This window comes from Oryzias melastigma, linkage group LG19, assembly GCF_002922805.2.
Source record: "Oryzias melastigma strain HK-1 linkage group LG19, ASM292280v2, whole genome shotgun sequence".
NCBI classification, from domain to species: domain Eukaryota; kingdom Metazoa; phylum Chordata; class Actinopteri; order Beloniformes; family Adrianichthyidae; genus Oryzias; species Oryzias melastigma.
Window position 1 is genome coordinate 20,147,468 of NC_050530.1, and position 16,595 is coordinate 20,164,062.

At 39.9% G+C, this 16,595-nt stretch overlaps 1 long non-coding RNA gene across 1 annotated transcript in view; it reads left to right on the forward strand.

The window, feature by feature from the left end:
- The first annotated feature begins 436 nt into the window (after positions 1-436).
- LOC118600199 overlaps positions 437-16,595 on the forward strand; it is a 24,784-nt gene continuing 8,625 nt past the window's right edge. Inside the window, exon 1 of the long non-coding RNA XR_004949778.1 lies at positions 437-1,029. This is a non-coding gene — a long non-coding RNA (uncharacterized LOC118600199). The remainder of the gene's footprint in view (positions 1,030-16,595) is intronic.

Below are 16,595 nucleotides of genomic sequence, written 5' to 3' on the forward strand. Positions count from 1 at the left end.
AGTTGAATCTGGCTGGCAAACACCCACCTTCAAGAAGTCTGACAATGATGTCATGGTACAGGTATGACATCATATGTCATCATGTAAATCATAAAGATGGACATGCTAGCATCAAATTACATCACATGCGTACATCATATGACGTCACTCGTGTACTGCACGTTGATTGGCCTGCTAGATTTTACTTAGAAATTAAATAACGAAAATATACAAAAGACATAAGAATTTTCAGGCTCACTTACATATAATCAGAGATCAATCACTGACTATCAACATGGGAAACCAAAACCGCCATGGTGATGCTAACGCTAGCGGGCTATTGTTAAGCTACTGTTTTCTCTATTTTTGTCTACATCAGGGGTCCCAAACTGGCGGACCACGGTCCGGGTCCAGACCCAGAGACCCTCTTATTCAGACTGCTAAGCATTTTAATAAAAAAGTATGATATTATATTTATTTTTAACTACGGGGATTTTTGAGCAGGCGCGCGCGAGGACAGCTACGTACGGACCGGGGTCCTTCAACCGGCAAAAGCTCATGTCGGTGTGCTAATGTTTACATGTTGGAATGTAAAGTTATCGAGTGATTGAGAGATAAACCGTGCTGTCTAAAATAAGAAAAGTGAAGTCTGAAAATCAAATCGTGTCTTCCGGGATGAGCGGACCGAAGCTTTCGCTTCTATTTGCCAGCAGTGAGTTCTACAAGGCCGGTGATGATTCTAGCAGCATGGAGGCTGCTGCTTTTGGTAAAAGCATCGACATCAAGCGGCGCTATGAGACAAAACACGAAACTTTGGAAACAACTTACCCGCCAGAATACACGAACTGAAAGGACAATCCAGACGTACAACACAGACGCTAACAGCACAACAACGAGCTCACCAGAGCTCACTACGAGTGGAATAGTTTTGGAGCAAGCACAAAAGTGACTGAAATGATTCAAAGAGTGGATGGAGGCGATGGCAGAAACTTCATTGGAGGGAAAAGTGCTTCAAGAAAAGGCCCGACAGCTTCCCCGTGTGGTGCTGAGGTACGTTCACCTGTTAGAATGTGTTTCACTCACAACACTCAACACTCACAAATCAGCTCAAAACGAAGATGGACGAAGGAAAAGAATTCTGCATGTGACTTGGGAGTTCTGTTCAGACTTTTCAGAAGAAACGGGTCATTCTGAAGATGATCTGGAGGAGGACTGAACATTTCCCTCCATTAAACGGATCAATGCCACTGCTCATTCTGACTTGATCAAAAAGTTGATTGAAAACTTTAAGACTCGCTTTGATGGCTTTACTTTGGGAGAGCAGCTCTTGATCTTTGTTAAAAATCCCTTCTTAGTGAAGAATGACGTCATGTTTTAAAAAGAGGCCACACATTGTTACAGAGCAAGTCCACAGTCCCTCCAGATGGAGCTTCTAGATTTGCAGGCTGATGTAGTGTTGACAGATCAATATGTAGTATTAATAACAACCTACTGATAAGGGTGGGTAAACAGAAAGTTAACATTTGTAGAATTATGAATCTATTGCTAGTGATGATAGCTGAAGATGCTGAAATTGATAGCTGAAAATGCTCAAGCTGATAGCTAAAATCACTGAAGCTGAGCTGAAAATCCAGAAGCTCATAGTCATCTAAAGTGCTAGCTAAAGGCCAAATTAGCCTTAAAAAAACTTAGCCAAAACAGCTATCATGAAGCTGAAATATTAGCTAAACTCCAAAACAGCCTAAAAAATCTTAGTGAATGCCAAAATAGTCCAAAAAGCTAGCAGAATGCTAATTTTTAAAACTTTAAAATAGTTACTTTTTCCACATAATTATGAGTAATGAAAAGGCAGGAATTTTATTCCAGAATAAATCAATTTAATAAGCGCTGGATAACATCGGGCCATTATTATCAAAAAAATAAATGATCTGGAGGGCCGGATGGAATAACCCTGAGGGCCGGATCCGGTCCCTGGCCTTGACTTTGACACGTGGATTAGCAGTTGTTTCAAATCACAATTTAACTGAGCGCAGAACTATTAATCAGTTTTAACAGTCCAGCTCTAGTAAGAATAAAAAAAGGCCAAAACCCCCCACCCCAAATCCTGCAGAAGTGATTGCTGAAGAACACTTGGAAAACTGCAAAAACCCTGTAGTGAGAGGATGTCTTTGCTCAACGTTTGAAAGGAAGAGTCAGAATGTTTGATGTGAATCCTGGAGTCTGAGGCAGCAGTTTCTGTCTGCCTGTTGTCTCTTCTCCCTTCATGTTAGGAAATGCTGGTTTTTGATGATGCAGTTCAGGGTTGGACTGGGAGAAATGAGGACAGTCATGTCCCTCACAGCAGATCCATGTGCCGAGTCTTTGGGTCTGACACGGTTCCTCTTGGGTCGGTTGTTCCGGATCAGAATGGGACAGCTCCCTGACTTACACAATCCCGTTTGCTGGGATTCTTCCTGCTAGTTTTGCAGCTCATGCCTTTTTTTGGTCAGTCGGAAAAGGAAAACGTGGTTTTATGTGTCAGCACCTTTCACTCAGAGGATTCAATGAACTCTTCCAGAAAGAGATCCTGCTGACCAACCAGAGGGATGATCATCGCATGGGGAGGGGCTACTTCCACCTCAAACGTGTCTTTGATCACTACTGTGTGTGAGTCTCTGTGTGTGTGTGTGGGGGGGGGTATTGATGGACACAAGTTAATGTGTGGTTATATTTGAACGACTGAGGAATGTGTTGACTGTTGACCTTGGCCAAATGGAAGCCATTATCTCTCTGAGCTGACCCCCCACCCCCCCAACCTGATAAATTATTGAGAGAAAACATGGCTTACAATGATACAGGAGCAGAGACACGGGGACACAGGAGGGGGCGGGAACAAGAGCAATAAATATCCCTACTGAGAAAATCAAACAGGAGATGATGTTTGTTCACTCCAGCAGTTATTTAAACTCCTGCATCGATTTAGACGCAGTTCTCATGCAGATGACTCAGAGGTTTAAGTCCAAACTCAAAGAAAATCTGTCCAACACGTTTCAAACTTCATGTGGTGGTAGGGGGATTCATCAACCCTCCCTGCTGTCATTGGCTTACAGGTGGGCAGGGATCCTCCTTCCCTGTGACAGAAGGTTCTGCTCTTTATTTATCATGGAAAAGATCCCAGAGTGTGGCCTCTTCAAAGCATGGACACAGCTTCCATGTGGTGGCTCCATCTGCTGCTTGAAACCTGCCGGAGATCACCATACATGCACATGGACAACCACATTACAGAGCTCATCGGCCTGCTGCTGCTGCTGGAGAACCTCCATCTTCCTCTTTTCCTCTGTAGATGCATCAGCAAAGACTGGTCCTGGATGCCCGATGATGATGTGAGGCGCTGAAGGGACAGTTCTGAAGTGATGAAGGGGAGAATCTCTGCAGCCAGACTTAAGCCCATCAGCTGAAGTTCAGACATGAAGGTGTTTCACTCCCACCATTCAGGACCTCAGCACTACTGCTGATAAAAGACATGCTACTGATTAACTAGTTAGAGCTGTGCCAACTCATAAGTCACCACTTCATGAAGCGCTGCTCTGCGCCCCCCCTGCAGCTCAGACAAACCTCCTCCCACCATCATTCTCCTTTGTTTGAATGGAAAAGCAATGTCCTTTCAGCTCGTCTCAATGAACGTGTTCAATCCAACATCTCAGGTCTCTGAAGAGGATTTTTCTCGAGGAACAGGACAGTAGTGGGGCTGTGTTAGGAAGACCGTCTCTCTGTAGGAACCATGAATCTTAGTAACACATCTTGTACAGTTTAAGCTTGGTACTACATGTGCTTCTCTACAGGTTTGCAGACTTATTGCTCAGAAATCTGACTGTCCTCTTAGTGCAGTGGTTGGTATCGTGGTTTGAAAACCCAAATATTGGAGAAAATACCGTCAAAAAACAAAGTTCAACAAAAAAACATGACCAACCTGAAACGAGACAAACTAGAAATGAGCTGAAGCAAATGAAGACGAAACATCAGGACTGAGGGACAAACGAGTAGAGTTAAACCTGCTGTAATGTGACAGAACTTTTCTCAGAAACTCCAAACTAACTGAGAAAGTTAACTGAAAAGACACCAGACCTCATGCAATGTAATCTATTAACATTTACCAAGATTTTAAACCTTGTTTGTAGACATTCAAGTCATTTTACCAGGTTGGAAGTTGTTTGAACTTCTCTTTGCTCTACATCAGGGGTCTGCAACCTTTAACGCTAAAAGAGTCATAAGATCCAGTTCCTTATGGACTAAAATCCAACAAGAGCTGCAAAGTCCTCACCTCAAAGTTAGAAAAATACACTTTATACTTTAGTGGCCTTTAAGCCATTCATTTATAACACAAATCTTTAAAATAATCCCTACAATTGAGTTTTTCTTTGTTAAATTAACCTATTTTACTTTTGACAGCAGCTCATACAAGTTACTTTGAAAATAAAATGCTTCCTGTGTTTGATAAGATCCTCCAGCTGCAGCAGATTTAGTCAAACTAAAAATGCAAAAACATCTTTTTTATCATTGTGACTTTGGTGTTCCTTCATCTTTTTTCTCTTTTTATTATTGAATATAAACATAAGAACTTCGGTGTAGAAAACACATTTTTTTAAACTAAATACAATTAGATGATGTTATTGTTATAGCAGATTATACCTTAGAAAATATTCAAATTGTTTTAGTTTTTCTTAACCCTTTAACACTTGAGGCGTTTCTGGTGACGCTTAAAGACAACATTTTTAACATATTGTAACTTTCAATGTTAAACATAATTCCATCAGATTTATCTACTGAAATTATTGTGTTAACTATTAAAAAAATACAGTAAATCAAACAGCATAAACACTGGAGCTGCGGAAAATGTAGCTCAAGAGCCTCAGGCTGCAGACCCCTGCTCTACATCTTTCAAAGTTTTTCTCAAAATCAGGTGAATTATGTCTCATTAAGAGCTACGATCTAGAAATATGGAAATTATCCTTAAAATGAGTCCAAATCCTTTCCCTCCATAAGACTAATAAAAAACAACTCAAATGTAACTGTTTTTTGGGGGCTCATTTTTATGATGTTATTTTGTAGTTCAATAAATGTTAATAAGTTAAAATGACATTTATTCTCATTATTTTGGAAATAAAAATGTAGATTTATGTTTTAGATTTTCTGAAATGGATCAATTTGTACTGAGATCATCCTCTCACTTTGTTCAGGTGTAGTTCTAAAACGAGTCACTTCACTTATTACACTGCTTTGTGTCTACAATCAATATGAAATACATTTAGGTTCATAAAAACTCAAAAAATACAAACCATTTGCAGACTCTTGCTTGAAAGCTTGTGTGGAACTCTGTGTTTATAGATTTTAATGTCTTATGAGATTTTTTTTCCAAACTCCGTTCTGCCTCTCATCCCAGTTCATTCAACAGACGAATCTCAGGGAAGCTCAGTTACAACAAAGAAAAAACTCACTAACCTCAAACTTCCTCGTGTTTTAGTGCCATGTTAAGTGTACTGTATGAGAACCAAAAGGAGCACGCGTCTGCCTGTGATGGGTGCCAGACAGGGTTTTACTGCGGTCGGGTTGGTCCGTGTTGTCCCGGCCCGTCGGCAGCTCCAGGGAAATTGTCCGTGAGCTGATTTGTGTTGAAAGGAGCAAACAGCTGCTGTGCTGTGACTCCCACAACCAAGCAGCATGTGATGATGACAAATGAGAGGAAGAGAGCTCTGCACACCATTAACCTGACCACTCTTCCACCGCTTGGTCAGATTCCTCATTTCTTATTATCACTCTGTTCATAGGTTTTTTTTTTTTTTGTGCCGTTAAAGTCTTGAACCTAAATATAGTAAATTACCTTTAAAAATAAGGAATTATTGCCCAGAGTAAGAGTTCAGATGTGAGGAGTGACGGCTCTTTATCTTTTTGATCTTTACTTTTCTATTTGTATTCTTTTTTATTCTTTTTATTTGGGGCTTTTGATCATCTCTTGTTCTGTTTTGATTGACAGTTCAGCACGATCATACTCCATCATAGATTATTATGACAGTTTATCAGAACAGAGAAGGCAAATGCAGGACGCTGGTGTGAAGAAATCCACATTTACTGACAGAAATAAGGAGGTAAAGGACAAACAGAATCAATGAATTTAAGTTGTAAAGAAAACATCACAGAAACGGATCAGCTGGAGACACTATTAAGACCAGACTGAACACAAAGTCAGGTCAGTGAAACAGGACCAATACAGAAACTATTAAAAATAAAATATCACAGTAATAACCAAATTTAGGTTGAAACAGGCACTGATGGAATCATAAACCACTTCACTAGAATCAAAGACCTCCAGTACTGAATGAATATTCATGATCCTTTGGTGTTCTAAGAAGCATCCCAGCTGGTACATCAACAAGTGAGGTCTGGATGAGAAGGACCAGAAACCTTAATCCCCAAACAATACCCGATGATGATGTGTGAGGGAGGTCATTTGGAGCAATGGAAAACGGGACAGGGACACGGAGGCTTTCTGAGAGTCATTCCTCTGGCAGCTAAGGAGATATCGCTCACTGCCTCATGGGTGCACTCAAGTGTGCTATTTGCTTTGCAATTAGGCCATAACCAAATGGGAGATAGGAAGGTTTTAAAAGTATTCAGATGATAGCCAGAGGAGTACAGGATTTTCTGCCTCATCATCCAATTTAGATAACGTCCATTTAAACAATTAGCTGCTCAAACAAGCTGCCGCCGCCGCCGAGCACGGCCTCTGATAAATAGCTATAGCCGACATGCAGCTGAATCCAGGTGCAATTAAAGGGCAAAGTGACTTTTTAGCAATATACCAACAGAAATGTGGGGGGCTTTAAAGGGTAGAAACATGCCAGTCAGTTTTCTAGTTTGTTCAAAACAGCAAAACATAAACGTCTATACCAGGATTCTGAAACTCTGTATGGGGTTCTGTTTGTGCTGAAAATGTGCTTTTGCATCCATTGTCTATGTCACATGTGTCAAAGTCAAGGCCCGGGGGCCGGATCTGGCCCTCCAGGTAATTCTATCCGGCCCTCCAGATCATTTTACTTTATTGTTATTAATGACCCGATGTTATCTTATCTTTAACTTGTATAATTTGACAAAATATATTTTTTATGGAGAGTTAAATATTGAAATTTAAGGTTTAAGTTGATTTATTCTGGAATAATATTCCTGCCTTTTTGTTGTTCATAATTATGTTAAAAAGTTACAGTTTTAAAGTTTAAAAAATTGACACACTGCTAGCTTTTTGGACTATTTTGGTATTTATTAAGATTTTTTAGGCTATTTTGGAGTTTAGGTAATATTTCAGCTGCATGTTTTGGCTAATTTTGATTTTTTTCCCATTTTTTTAGGCTAATTTGGCATTTCTCTAATATTCTAGCTGGCTATCAGCTTCAGCATTTTCAGCTATCAGCACTAGCATCTCCAGCGGCCAAATTCAGCTTACAGCATTCACACTAGCATTATCACAGGTAATGTTATATATCTAGTTTTTAAAATCTTTACGTTTAGGTTGTGATTGTTGGACTTTTTCTGTTAGCCTACAAACCGACCCCGGCCCCCATCAGAGACCCCTGGTTCATACAGTTGCACAGTCTTGATTATTCTGAAGTGACTACATGGCTCAGTGGGCTGGTGCAGGGCTCCCATGTAGGAAACCTGGATTCTATCCCCAGGGTGTGCATGAAGTCTAACCCAATGTGGGACCCTTGATGCTGCTTCCTAACGGGGGCTCCCCTGTGCCTTGCTAATGCAGGGTTGTGTCAGGAAGAGCATCCAGTGTAAAAACTCTAACATAAAAAAAGCTGAAAGGTGAACAAGAACAGTGTGCCTCCCTTTTCTTCTTGTAGCTTTAAGTCCCACTACAATCATCTTCTGATATCTCAAAATCATTCCGAGTGATCTTTTAGTTATGATGATGCAGTTTTTAGCCATTATCAAAAACCTGTGTTGTTGTCTAGAACATAGTTTCTTCAGAGCGGCAGGAATTTATCAGAAATTCACCTCTAAATTGTGGTCAGGGCTGTTGGTACAGAGAAAGCCTGCCCTCATTTCCCATCATCAGTCTGTTCACACTCTCTCCTGCCAGCTTACAGCCCAGCATACATTATCACTATCCAGCTGTACATTTCTGACCCATATTCCAGCTCAGACGAGGAAAACAAAGACGTTCATGGATCTATTTGTCTGTAAGTGGATGATCAGAATGTAGTGGAGCAGGGAGACTGTGGCCGACCGATTGTAACAACTACATAGTTTTTTAAACAACATTTTTTCTGGTCACGATTCACAATGATTGAATAAAATAAAGAAATATGAAAAATTCAGCTTAATTTTCTTTATATATGTCTTCCATCATCAGAAAAATGCCTCAAAAACGTGTTAAAAACACCAAAAAATCATTTTATTGAGGGTGTGCGTTTCCAAAATACTGCAACAAAACAACACACAATTTAGTTAAAAAGCTTTAATGAAAAAGAAAAAAAGATGTTGTAATGTGCTGTACATGCCTGTAATTGTCTTTAAATTGATTGGGATGATGTGTTAAAGATACAAAAGCATTAGGGTTTTCCTCTTTATTCACTCATTTCTCTCTGAAGCGATCCAGCATCCACCACAGGAAAACAGTAATCACAGCTTCTCTAATCACCTCCAGCGTCTTTTCCTGCAGATCTGCTTGTTTTCTTTATTCCTGCACATACAGGGCTTTGCTGGCCGGCGTGGAATGTGACAGGAAGTGGATCAAAGCCATGGTTGTGGTCTTATCAGCACGACCTCACTGACTTTTATTTAGCTTTTTAACATTTCTACTGAATGCAACATCACCTTTTCAAAGTTGTTGTTTTTGATTAACAGGATGGCAGCTCTACAGGTGAACTCATCAAAGCTCGTAGTTAGTTGTTGCGGTGGGCGGAGCAAACGCTGCATCAGCGTGACATCAGATTATCCTTCAAGTGCATTTTTGTTTGTAAAATAGAAAACTGATTTTGCTGCTGCTCTATTTGTGTCACTTTTGTTGGCTGTGTTCTGTTTGAGGTAAAATTCGGAAATAGTGGTAAATTCAGGATTTTGACGGTAAAATTAACCACATGTATCAGATACCAGATCAGATAGTCCTGATGGATCATTTTAAACAGCTAAATATTAAAGAAATCGGACAACGATCAGATGTGTGGTGTGCATGCAAACTGAGACACAAATGACTCTGCAAGAACAATTTTCAGTTTGTGACATAGTACAAACAGGAGAAATTGCAAAAATAAACTTGTATTTTACATATCTGCATAAGTTCATACGTGACGTGGAGCTGACGACAGAAGCAGACTGCCGTGCAGACTGGCAGAGTATGGATCCTCATGAGGGACAAACCAGGAGAAGCAAAGCGGTTGGAGTCTGGACAGAAGTCACATGAAGGGAATTTGCTTCTCTGCTAAAAGTTTCCGTCTTTTTAAAAGAGGCCCCAACACGGCCCCCCAGGTGTTTGGACGCACCACTGGAGCAGGACACTGGAGTCTTAAAAGCTCAAGAGCTGCAGTGAGACCAGGAAAGCTGTGGAGGGCTTACTATGGAGGGCTGTCCAGGAGACTCTGTGTCTCCTGTTACACACAAACAATAGGGTTTTTATTTTCATGAGATCAACATTTGAAGCACAAAAATGACAGAAAACAGTGATGGTGTTGAGGAAAGAGGACACACCTACAAAACTAACCTGCAGCCTCAATGCATAATAGAAAAACCAGCCATCAAAACAAATAATATGAATGTACCAGAATGTTATTCTGTAAATCAAAACTACTAAAGGTTAAAGATATACTAAAATACAATATGATGCAAATATTTATCAAACTATATATATATATATATATATATATGTATATGTATAGGGCTGCACGGTGGCGCAAGTGGTTAGCGCTCTCGCCTCACAGCGAGAAGGCCCTGGTTCAACTCCCAGCTGGGACCTTTCTGTGTGGAGTTTGCATGTTCTCCCCGTGCATGCGTGGGTTTTCACCGGGGACTCCGGCTTCCTCCCACCGTCCAAAAACATGCTTCATAGGTTAATTGGCGACTCTGAATTGCCCCTAGGTGTGAATGTGAGAGTGAATGGGTGTGTGATTGGGGCCCTGTGATAGACTGGTGACCTGTCCAGGGTGAACCCCGCCTTCGCCCATCAGTAGCCGGGTTAGGCTCCGGCACCCCCGCGACCCCGAAAGGGAAGAAGCGGCCAAGAAGATGGATGGATGGATGGATGGATATATATGTATATAAATACTTCCTCAGAACTGTTTCACGGAAGAAAAAGAGAAATGACAAGGACTCAAGGAGTCTCTATTGTCATTTCACTATAGGAACGAAATGAAATGTGCATCTGTGGTCCCAGACCAACCGTTAAAGTGCAGCAACAAACAACATTGTGAAAGGACATCCCAAAAAACTGTGTATTCTGTCTGTCTTTTTATTATTCATAATTATGTTAAAAAGTTACACTTTTAAAGTTTTTAAAATCGGCATTCTGCTAGATTTTTGGACTATTTTGGCATTTACTAAGATTTTTTAGGCTATTTTGGAGTTTAGCTAATATTTCAGCTACATGCTAGCTGTTTTAGCTAATTAGGCTTTTTTTTAGTTTGTTAGAATATTTTTTAGGTTTAGCTATTTTTTTCATCTTCATGTTAGCAGTTTTGGCTAATTTAAGTTTTTTTTTTATTTTTATTTTTTAGGCTAATTTGGCATTTAGCTAATATTTTAGCTGGCTATTAGCTTAATCTTTTTTAGCTCTTAGTGGTAGTGATTTCAACTATCAGCTTCATCGTTTTCAGCTATCAGCACCAGCATCTTCAGCGGCCAAATTCATCTTACAGCATTCACACTAACATTATCACAGGTAATGTTAAAGTTAAAGTTAAAGTTAAAGTCCCACTATTTGTCACGCACCTAGTGTGTGAAATTTGTTCTCCGTATTTGACCGCTCCCCTTGGGGAGCGGTAAGCTGCAGACACAGCTGCTCGGGAACCATTTGGTGGTTTAACCCCCCAGTCCAACTCCTTAATGCTGAGTGTTAAGCAGGGAGGCACTGGGTTCCATTTTTAGAATCTTTGGTATGACTCGGCCGGGATTTGAACTCACGACCTTCCAATCTCAGAGCGGACACTCTACCAAAAGGCCACTGAGCTGGTCTAGTTCATAGTTATGTTACAAAGTTATGGTTTTTAACTATTTAGTTTCAGAGTCTTCAAATGTTTCTCATGTTCGGCCCGCGACCTAAGGTGTGTTTAGGATTTTGGCACCCTTTACGATTGATTTTAACACCCCTGCTTTAACATATTGTAACTTTTCAACCATTAACACAATAATCCCAGTAGATTCTGAAGGAAAAAAGTGTCCGCTTTTCTCCTCAGAATCTACTGGGATTATTGTGTTAATGGTTGAAAAGTTACAGTAAATCAAAGAACAAAAACACTGGAGCTCCGGTGATAAAAGGGTTAAATACTATCAAAACATTATAAATTGTACTGAATTAAAATTAAATAAGAGTAAGTTAAAATTACATGCAGGTGTGCCTCCAATACTCTGTCAATAAAAATATATTACATTGAATATTTTGGACACTCCAAGAAATATTCAATTGCAGATCATTTTTAAAATAAAATGCAAGATAGTCAAAATAATGTTTTTTATCATTAAGATTTTGGTGCTTCATCGTTCTCATTTTACTGTCAAATATAAACAAAATTGAAATAATGTGCAATTATACAAAAAACCCAAAACATAAAACTAAACAGAGCTTTTTATTCTCATATTTAGGTGTGAGGCATAAAACAGACAATTTCGAATCATTTTTAATTGTTTCAAACTTTAACCACTTTAGTGCAATTTACCAAAACAAAAAAACTTTTAAGACTTTAGTTTGACTAATTTTGGCTAATTTGACTAATTTATTTAATTTAAAGCATGTCAATAGACACATTTCTCCTCTGTCTGTCACTCTTCATGGGTGGCTCCCACAGGAGCAGAGCGGGCCGTGTTTTATCTGCAGGAGGTTTTATGATCTGCTGCCGTCCCATCATCGGCTTTTACAGCCTGTGTGAACAGCAGGTCCTGCAGCAGAACTGTCTTCACAGAAATGCATCAGGAGTCCTGCGGCTGTGGTGCAGCGATCATCTCAGATCAATGATGTATTGATCACAGATGCTTTTATTTGTTTAGACTGTTGGGGGGGTGTATCTAAGTAAATGTAACTTCTTCTGTGAGGTACTATAAAAGTAAAATGACGATTTCCACCGACATATGGAAGTGTTAATTTTTAACAGTTGTTCTTTGTGTACGTTTAATCAAGCACAACAGGTCAAATAAACATGTTGGAGGAAACTTTCCTCAGGTGAAAAGGTTAATCTCTCTAAAGTTTAGAGGTGAAACACCTGATAGAACTAAGAAGGTTTGCTTCTAAAACTCTCGTATCTCCCCTTTTCTTTGTTTACCTGAATATCCATGCACAGCCAACATTTAATGAAACCACAACTACTTTTTCCAATTAGGTTCAATTAATACCTGTAGGTGCACAAGTGTTGGAGTGTCCTAAACCCATTTGGCTCCTGGTGGTTGGGAGTTGTTTGGCCCTGCAGCAGTCATTGGCCCTTTGGGCTTTCCAAGATAGAAAAGATTCTCCAATCTGTGTTTTAGCATACAACATTCTTTTTCACAAAGGGGATACACCTGAGCAGTCCTCAGCATAGTTTAGAGTTTATTTACAGCTCCATTCTAGTAGTTCTTCAGCTCTTCATTTACCAAAGTATCTCAGTTCTCCATTGGTCAGTTCTTATTTTGATCTCCAGCAGTAAATCTTTGGAATTAATACTCTAATGCAGTTATTGACAGTGTTTAAAAAGATGTTTAAAAAAGTATTTAATTTCTGTTTTGTGATGTATTTTTTCTTGACGAATGAATGATTGACCAGTGGGGCAAATTGTTTTTTTAATCTTATAAATGTTGCTCACTTACTTGTGCACTTTTATAGCACAGTTTCTGTTTATTGTGCGCTGGCAGACATTTTCCTACCAAACTTTTTCAATCCATCTATTTTCTTAATCCGCAGTTGTCTCAGGTAACCCATTAACCTGAGACGTCGCCGGTGACGCTTAAACACAAAATCTCTAACATACTGTAACTTTTCAAGCGTTAACATGATGATTCCAGTAGATTGTGAAGGAGCCGCTTTTCTCCTCCCCAGTCTACTAGAATCATCCTGTTAACAGTTAAAACATTACAGTAAATCAAAGAACATAAACACTGGAGCTCCGGTGTTAAAGGGTTAAATTCATGGGGAAGTTTGAGCTGCAGGGGTGAAGGCGGGGCTCACTGGACAGTTCGCCGATCCATCACAGGGCCTCACACTTAGGATCACCAGTGAACCTATGATGCATGTTTTTGGACTCTGGCAGGAAGATGGAGTTCCCAGAGAAAACCCACACATCCACAGGAAGAACATACACAAGCTCCTCCCTTTGAGAGGAAAAAGTAAATGTTTCCTGAAATGTTGGCTAGCAGCGAGGAACAAGTCCTGTTAGTGTGGTCTGGGTTTGAGTTTTTAGAAAATAGATGTCAGTTTTGATGTACTCCCTGATCGGTCTCTTGGTTTCTTGTCGATAAACCAAAAGGAGTCTGTTTAGATTAACTCAATCGCACAAGGGGCCAAAGATGTTGAAGATGCTTAAATGGATAACTAAAAACGCTGAAGCTGATAGCTGAAAATGCTAACGCTGATAGCCAGCTTAAATATTAGTTAAGAGCCTTAAAAAAATAAAATTAAACTTGGTTAGCCAAAACAGCTAGCATGTCAATTTGAACCTAACTCCAAAACATCCTAAAAATCTATTTAAAAATACTAAATTAGCCAAAACAGCTAGCATGTTGCTGAAATATCTTAACTTCAAAACAGCCTAAACAAATGTTAAAAAAGCCCAAATTAGCCAAAGCAGCTAGCATGTAGATATAAGCCAAACTTCAAAATAGCCTAAAAAACTTTTTAAAAAAAGCCTAAATTACCCAAAACAAGCTATCATGCAGCTGAAATATTAGCTAAACTTCAAAATAGCCTAAACAATCTTAGTAAATTTCCTTCTGGAACCAGACACGTTTCTTCTTTAAACATTCAATGGCAGAAACAAATGCCCTTAAAATGATATTTCCCAAATGAAAAGCCCGAGCGGCCCCTGCCCCTGTGCTGTGCATGCTTATGTGGTTTTTCAGGAAGCTATTGCCGCGCTGATGTTTCCAGCTTCAATGCGACTGCTCGGAACAATGCAACGTTAATTTGTTTGGTTTCCGCAAAGGACTGTGAAAACAGTGATGGCAACACAGACAGGAAAGGACATTAATAGGAAAAAGGAATGCTGGGGAGTGGGGCTGCTGAGATACGTCCTGCACAAAGGATGTCTGACGAGGATAAAGGTTCAAAGATGGCAAGGCAGACTCCCATCGTGACAGAGGCAGCAGTCCAACGGGATGATAAGGAACATGGCACCACCCAAGGAACGGCATGTCAGCCAAGACTAGAGAAGAGGACTTACCTCAAGCTTCCAGCACCGAGTCTGACGTGGAGTTGTGGCAAATTCAACTCAAATACAGTCTTTATTGTCCACAGACAAATGCATCTGTTTAATCTTTACAGACATACTCACATCAAAGAAAATAAATCAGATTTTCAAGCTCTTACATCACAACAGACCTTGTTAGAGTTTTCTTTTCTGATTCGTCAGCATTCACTATAGGACACTGACCTCTTCCTGCCACACAAGATACTGTAAGAAGGCTTTGTACATTGAGGCACAATGGATTTTGTTGGCTGTTATCTTTATGGCAGCTTTAAATGATGATAAATACACATGTATGCAATGTAAATAGTATGTGAAATTTCTTTAGCTTTTTATTGCAGATCTTGTATATCTGGTGAGATGATCTAGATCACGTATGTCAAAGTCAAGGCCCGGGGGCCGGATCCGGCCCTCCAGGGCTCATGCAGTCCTTGTGTTACGTGGTTGAATCGGACACATTTAGAGCAAACATGGAGGAAACATCAGACATCACCAGCAGGATGATAATATGACCATAACACAAACTCAGAGGGTAAAAATCTTCAGATATTGAGGGACAGCCTGCTTTAAGAGGGCAAACTTTGCCTCAAACACCAATGAAACAGCTTTAAATGCACTTTAATAATTCACACATGTAACAGGCTAAGCCACTTCTTTTCAGAAAAACGTTTTTGTGTCCGTCAAACTTCATTAGAACACATTAAACAATGTAAAAGATGGTTATCAGCATTTAAAGAATATAAGAGCAAAGAAAAAAGTCCCTCTATGAACCCAGCTGCATTCTTGTTTTGAATGGAAACTTATCTGAGACAATGAGGGTAACAGGATGAGCTGTTATCACTTCCTCCCAGTCCCACTTTGTTTAGACCTGCATCAAAGCCCGATAATGCAGTGAAGGAGGCAAAGAGAAGCTGGAGGGCGCAGAGGAAGCAGGACAGCAAGTTTGCTGAAAGTTGGATTTGCTAGTGAAATCCTGCCATTTACTCGCAAATAAAAGACCCTTTCCCTTTTGGAAAGTTGTGAGGGCGAATGCTGCAGCCCCATGAAAGACGGAATGACCTTCATGTCTGCAGGATCACTAGGTCCTATCTATGTACAATAGAAAGTTTATAATCCTAGTTTTCATTTATGCAATTATTTGGATCAGTTTTATGTAAACTTCAAATCCATTTTATTGCCTTTGATTGGCAGCAATTTGAAAACAAATAATCTTTAAGGTTTAATTATAAGAGAAGAACATAAATGTGATTGTATTTCAGTATTGTGGATAGTAAATTTACAGTTGCAAGATTAAATACTAATCCCTTTGAAATGAGTTGTGCATTAACTGAAAACAGTGGAAAAAGCTAGCATTAAAAGAGCTGAATATTTTAATAGCTGAAACAACTGAAGAGCTATACACGTCCAAAAAAAAGTACAGAAGAAAAGTAATAATAATAAAGAAATGAAGAAAAAGTGAATCACTAATAAACCAATAAATATTCTCTCCTCTCATCATAGTTCAGACTGCAGAAGGCTGGAATAAAAAGTCATGTTCTATGTGGTTCTCCATCGGCGTTTATCATAGTGGAGGCCAAATGTGGAGGCGGGCCATAGTTTGGGGACCCCTGATCTAAAGCCTTAATGTTATCGTGTCCACAGGAAGGCAGACTCACTAGAAAGCTTAGTACTGTTGCTGCTCTCTCTGAGCGTCGTGGTCAACCAGTGAAGAGCTCAGCAGAGAGAGCGTATACTCACTGTACGTGCTTTAGAAAGCCTAAAGTACTTTACCGTCACAGAACCATTCACACTGATCACTCTGCTGCTGAACACCAGTACCAATAACCACCAGGAGTAATGTGGAGTTCAGTGTCTTGTCCAAGGACACTTGGAGACTGAACCTGTGATCTTCCAATAGGGTCAACCGCTCTTCCCCTGCTCCACCAGCTAAAGACCTCCAGAACTCTCTGGTACATGATCCAATGACCAAATGATCCGAAACAGAAGAGAACGGCTTCAGCA